Source organism: Mus caroli, chromosome 1 (assembly GCF_900094665.2).
Source record: "Mus caroli chromosome 1, CAROLI_EIJ_v1.1, whole genome shotgun sequence".
Classification (NCBI taxonomy): Eukaryota; Metazoa; Chordata; class Mammalia; order Rodentia; family Muridae; genus Mus; species Mus caroli.
Genome location: NC_034570.1, coordinates 141,984,915 through 141,990,892, shown reverse-complemented (window position 1 = coordinate 141,990,892; position 5,978 = coordinate 141,984,915). Strand labels below are relative to the sequence as shown.

Genomic DNA, 5,978 nt, shown 5'->3' with positions numbered 1-5,978 from the left:
AATCTAAAATGTACCTCATAACTGTGCTCAGTGTTTCATATTAATCCAAAACATTTTAAAAGATGCATTTGTTCACCTGTTTGATCAGCATTCATTGTTTACATCTACTGCATTATCATAATTCACCCAATAAATATATACAATTAAAATACTAATACAATCTAAATATGGATTTGAACTAATTAGTCAAAGGATAAAGCTTTTTTTTTCAGGCTAATAATCACCAATAAAAGATGTATTTCTAGCAGGGTATGATGGTAATCCTAGCAGCTGGGAGGCAGGGGCTGGAGGATCACAGCCAATGTGGATTATATAGTGATCAACTACCTCAAAAAGCAAAGCAAACAGAATCCAGGTGTTGAGTGTTTTCCCAGGGAATGTGTTCGTTATTAGGATGCATCAATTATATCGGGTGGCTTTGTTTTGTCTACATGGAGTATTTTTGGTGGCTACATTTTTTTTTTTTTTAATCAAACGAGCCACTGTGGTCTGATAAGATAGAATGTCCTGGCTGGAGTCGGAGGGATAGAACATGGGGACTGAGACAACACAGGAAAATTCTAGAACTCTGTTAAGGAACTGTAGCACTGCCATGATAGTACCATTCCACGTGCCATCTACAGAAAGAGCAGAGACAGCTCTGAGCTGTCAAGCTGCATCAGCGTCCCCGGAGGAGGTATATTTATTAAGGAGCCAACCATCAGGAATCTGTATATGTGTCTGGAGGCGTCCATAGGTTAGGCTGTTAGGCAGGCGGAGCTAAAACACTCAACATGAATTGAAGCTACTGCCCATAGGTAGAATTCCTTCTTCCTCTGAGATTACCCAACCTGGCTCTTAAGGTTTTTTTTTTTTTTTTTGTTACCTGAATCAGATCTACTTCAGGTCATTCAGGATCATATCCCTTATTGGTCAGTTGGTTATGAACATTAACCACACTGACAGAATAGAAGACACTGAGGTCAATGGTTGGACTGTAGTCCAAACTACAGTAAAGACTGTGGTCCCAAGAAGTTAATTGATAACACATGTGCTTTTTCACTCAACGCCTCCCCCCCCCCCCACACACACACAATTATATTCTTGTAAAGCAAACCTTACAATTGGTAAGTGTTGGAGCAGAGATTTAAACTCAGGTGGTCTGAAAAGAGATGAGTCACCGTGCTGGGCTGGGGTGTGGAGAAGCAGCCAGAGCTGTGGAAGATTCTCCAAACCAGCTCCTCGAATTTCCTAGTCTCCCTACAACCGGGACTGGTGGCTGCTCCTAATCTCTCCCCGGGAGGATATCACATAGCACTTAACCTGATGTAGTAAAGAGTTCAGATTCATAAATCTCAAAAACTTTAATTTTAGGTCCCGCCCCCAGGGGGTTTAAGGAAATCATAACAGTTTGTCTTTGCCACATTGTTCACCTCTCCTTGGATCACAGAGATGCTGACCTTCGTATTGGATAAACACGGTTGATGCAGGTGGTCACTATAGAGAGATGACGACGACGACGATGACTACTGTTTTATCTTATGTGAATAAGTGTTTTGCCTGAATGTAGGCCTGTGTTTTGGAAGGCACTGGATTGCCTAGAATTAGAGTTATAGACTCTTGTGAGCTACCATGTGGATGCTGAGAATCAAACCTGGTACTCACAAGGGCAGCCAGTGCTCTTAACCAATGAGTCATCTCTCCAGTCCCTAGAAGATTAATTTTAATCAGTCATTCCTTCTCAACTACAGAAAGAATGAGACGACCATTTTGTGGAAAAAGCAGAATGAGGCAGAGTTGCAAATTGCAGTGTGCCAGGAGAATACAATCAAAGTAAGTAGAACTAGGGGTTGGGTGGGTGGGGGGTGGGGCAGGGGTCGAGTGGGGGGTGCAGCGGGAGGGTGTTGCTGTCAGTGCCTTTACTTGGATCTTTAGGTGTGACTCCTGGAGACATTGGCGGGAGGGCAGGGGGCTCAGGTGGCCTGGTGGCGGTATCAGCATGATTAGTTCCTGTGTAGCATCCTTGTGAGCTGATGTCATCGTTCCTGGGCTTCCCTTGGTGACTACACTGTTTTCTCTTCCAGATTTCCTGCTAACTGTCTCTCACCTTCTAGTCAGGACTTTTCCTTCAGAGTCTCAGACAGAGGCAACGTCAGCAACAGGACTGCAGCCTCCTTATCTGTTGACTGGATTGAAAGGCTTTTTTGAACATTGCTCCCTTTGAAAGGAATGGCTCTCTGGAGAAGGTTGGACAATGGCTCCCAAGGAAGCCAGACACTAATCTCTAGGACTGGCATTGTTACTGAGAACAGAAGAATTTTTTTATAGATATGATTAAGTAGATATTCTTGATGTGGAGAGATTGTTCTAGGTTATCTGGTAGACCTTCAGTTGATTGTGTGTCTTCCTGAGGAGGCCAAAGGAGATTGCCATGACATAAGAGAAGGTGACATGGATGTTAAGGCAGAGACTGGATTACGCAGGTATGAATCAAGGGAAGCTGGCAGCCACCAGATCAAGGTCAGGTATGGGTTAAAGATGGTCTCCCTTATCTGGCCCACGGCTTGGGTCACTGGGTGGGATGCAGGAAGTTTTACTGTGCTCACCACATGCTGCCACCAGGTGGGTGTTGGGCTGTGAGAAGCCACAGGTCCTTACTCCTGGGGTGGGGAAGTACAGTCTGAGGTCCCTGCAGAACTGCCAGAGTTGGGCTCATGGGTCCCTTGGCCACATGGAGGCTGAGGACGACAGGTTCTCACTAGATGCCTCAGAAGAGCTGAGAATGGAGTGGGGCCTGCGGGGCTGGCTCTGGCCTGGGGCTGAAGGGAAAAGAGCAGGAGGAGAGAGCTCCTGCTAGGTCCCACAGGGACGAGAGTCCTTGGCTTGGTGGAGACTGTGGCTGAGAGCACAGGGAGGCCTTCTGCAGGAGACTAGATGTGGCTCTTTAGAGGAAAACCTGCTCCATTGCTCCCCATGGCAGATCCCGATGAGAAGGGGGCAGTCCATTGTTTTAAAGCATTTATTGTCATAGCGGGAGAGTTATGATCAGTAAAACCATACCCCCTTTCTCAGGGAGGGCCTGAAGTTAAATACCTTCTGCAGGTAGGAGTGTCTGGGAAGGAGAGCTTAATTGGCTACACCCTTCAGGCCTTTAGTTACCTCATTAAAATGGAGATCTGTCTTGAGGCTATGTGATCTGTAGTCATGTCCTCTACCTGTGGAGGGGTTTGGGGCATCGCCCTATGTGACTGACGGCCACAGAATTATGGAGAGCTGAGGCCTCATGTTAGGAGCCTAGTGTCTGGGAGAGTGGCAAACGCCTTCTGTACTTTGCAGGAACACCTGCTGGGTCTCTGGGGTTTAAACCTAGCTCAACCAGAAAACTGCCTTTCACGGTCCCACAGTCAGGCAAGAACAGAATTTTATAGGGCCTCAGGCTCAGGGCTGCTGATTTTGACTTCTGCTTCCCAAAACAGTTTCTGTTCTTTATACCAATAAGTTCATAGAAATTTGTTACAGTAGGCTCTAAAAGTGAACGTAACTTCCTAGCCTTCCCTTCCTTAATATTTTGTTTCCATTAAGTCCTTCCTGAGATAAGGAAAGGGCGTCCTAGTGGCAAAGTTCTCACCTTAGCCAGTGCTTTCACTCCCCCACCAACTTCAGCAGCAAACCCAGGCATTTATTGTGTTTGATGCTTATGTTTTTGATCACTAAACATGTGGAGGGAATGTCATACAATTGGTGAAGTACTTGTCATAGTGTAGTGCTTGGATGACAGTGTTTCAATGATGAGGAACATGGACTTCAGAAGGGAAAGAGTTTAAATAAGCGTGGCTGTGGGGATCAGGATTCCTTGTTTGAGTTCTTGTTAAAGAAGTCGGTTAGAGTAGCAAATGGAGAAAGATCTGGGTTGTAACAGGATAGAGTGGTGCATCCTGCCATTCTTATCCAGCACAGAGGTCTCTGACTAGCAAAACCATACACGGTGCACTGGGATCCTTTAAACCACCAAGGTAGTCTCAACTCTTCCTCAGCTTTTAGGGTGTAGATGTATGGACAAAAGAATAGGCTAGCATTTTCATTCCTAGAGAAGATAGATGCGTTAGCATTTTCAACTTAGGATGCAATTTTCAGCTAAGAAATAGAAGATGTGTGTGAAAGAATAGTATGTTTATAACACTGTCATTTGAATTTTTAATTAGAGATGATTTCTTTGGTCTGATGAGATAGCTCAGTGGGTACAGGCACCTGCCACCAATGCTTAGTGACTTAGTTCAGTTCCTGGGATCCATATGATAGATTGGAGAACCACCTCTCTCAAATTGTCCTCTGACTTTCACACACATGCAGTGGTACATGTATTGCCCCTTCACATATATATGCACACAAATGGGATAATATTAAAATTATTTTTTTTCATTTTGAAACAATCTCCTAATTATCAAAAGTTGCAAAATGGTAAGGAGAATTCTTAGTTATCTTTTGTGAGGTTTCCCCAAATGTTGTCACCTTTCATAAATGTAGTAAAATAACCAAAATTCAGATACAACTGAGTTAGCTGATATAAAGAGTTTTTTCAGGTGTTTCTAGTTGTCCTAGTTTGTTACTTTGTTTTGTCTTTCATGACATCAACATGTTTGAGAAGTATTAGCTATTTTGTAAAATGTCTCTCAGCCTAGACTGATCAATGTTTCCTGAAGGTTAGATAGAGGTTATGATTTGTGGGGAGGCTTGAGGCGGCCCATAAGCCCCCTTGTGCTCTTCCCAGGCAGGTCAGGAGGAGCACCGTGCTGAGAATCTCCTTGCGCTGGTGATGTCAACTGGTGGTGTCTTTCAGGGTAATCCATTGTCAACCTGCTACATTTCTGTTTGTCTTTATCACTTGGGTTACCATATCATAACCACAGAGTGGGTGGTTTAAATGGCAGAACCTACCTCTCCCAGCTCTAGGCTGTGGATTTATTATAAAACCCCAGCATGGTCCTGGAGAGTTCAGGCTGGAGGAGACTTTGTTCTTGATATGAAGTTCATGAGTCCCCTTGTCCTCAGACAGTGGAGAGAAGGAACACAAGCTCTCTGATGGGTCCTCTCAGGGGGGCAGTAATTCCATCTCCAGGGTTCTGTCTTAGTAACTTCCATCTCCAGGGCTCTGTCTTAGTAACTTCCCCTGAACTTGCTTTCCAGAAGCTCCAACTCCATACTGCAGCCTCCCCCAGCCTTGAAGCAGGCTGATTCAGACTTTGCTACTACTGACTATGAGATCACCTGGGGTGTAGCCTTCTGACTTAGATGGCTATATTGTTATGTCAACTACCACTGCTCTTCTCTGAGAGACTCTGCTACCTGCTGAGAGACCCTTGAGACATTCCTGGAGACACATCCTATCCTGCACATCACCTACAGGCTGGCTCCAAGCACCAAGGATGGACTGGTGGGGGCGGGGTGAGAGGGTGGGCCTTCCCCCTTATAAGCACAGTCTTTTAGTAAACTCTCGGGCCTTGGTCAGAAAAATTTGTCTTGGCTTCATCATTCTTTTCTCGAAGTCTAAGTCTCTTTCAGCCCCAGCCTGCCTTCCAGAAATACCCGGTTCATGTAGGCCGAGGGCCGGTTTACTACACCACACACTATCAAATTTGAAGGAAAGTATTTAACCTAAGAAGATTTTGCTTGTTTGGTTGGTTGTTTTTTTTGTTTTTTGTTTTTCAGGACATGGAAGAGGCATAATTCTGCCCATACTAACTATCATGTGAGGAGTTAATTTGATAATATGGAAATAGCTTTATGATGGTTAGTTTTAGTATCAACTTGACAAAATTTAGAATAGCTTCAGTAAGAAGCCTCCCCAAAAGAACTGTCCTAATGTAGGAATATCCACTGAAAGTGTGGTGGTGGTGGTGGTGGTGGTGGTGGTGGTGGTGGTGGTGGTGGTAGGGGCTACTGATAGCTGACCAGATAAGAAAGGGCAAATCAGAAGGCAGATTATTTCATTTTTGCTAACT

At 44.7% G+C, this 5,978-nt stretch overlaps 1 long non-coding RNA gene across 3 annotated transcripts; it reads left to right on the top strand.

Moving 5' to 3' along the window:
• The first annotated feature begins 604 nt into the window (after positions 1 to 604).
• On the top strand, positions 605 to 5,255 carry LOC110301684. 3 transcript variants are annotated; one of them, XR_002378730.2, is made up of 5 exons: positions 605 to 676; positions 1,731 to 1,812; positions 2,064 to 2,462; positions 4,748 to 4,817; positions 5,164 to 5,255. It is a non-coding gene; the product is annotated as an uncharacterized LOC110301684 (long non-coding RNA). The 3 variants fall into 3 exon arrangements; XR_003837597.1 differs by lacking the exon at positions 605 to 676 and adding an exon at positions 1,076 to 1,106; XR_003837594.1 differs by lacking the exon at positions 605 to 676 and having other exon boundaries at positions 1,126 to 1,812.
• Positions 5,256 to 5,978: the final 723 nt, after the last annotated feature.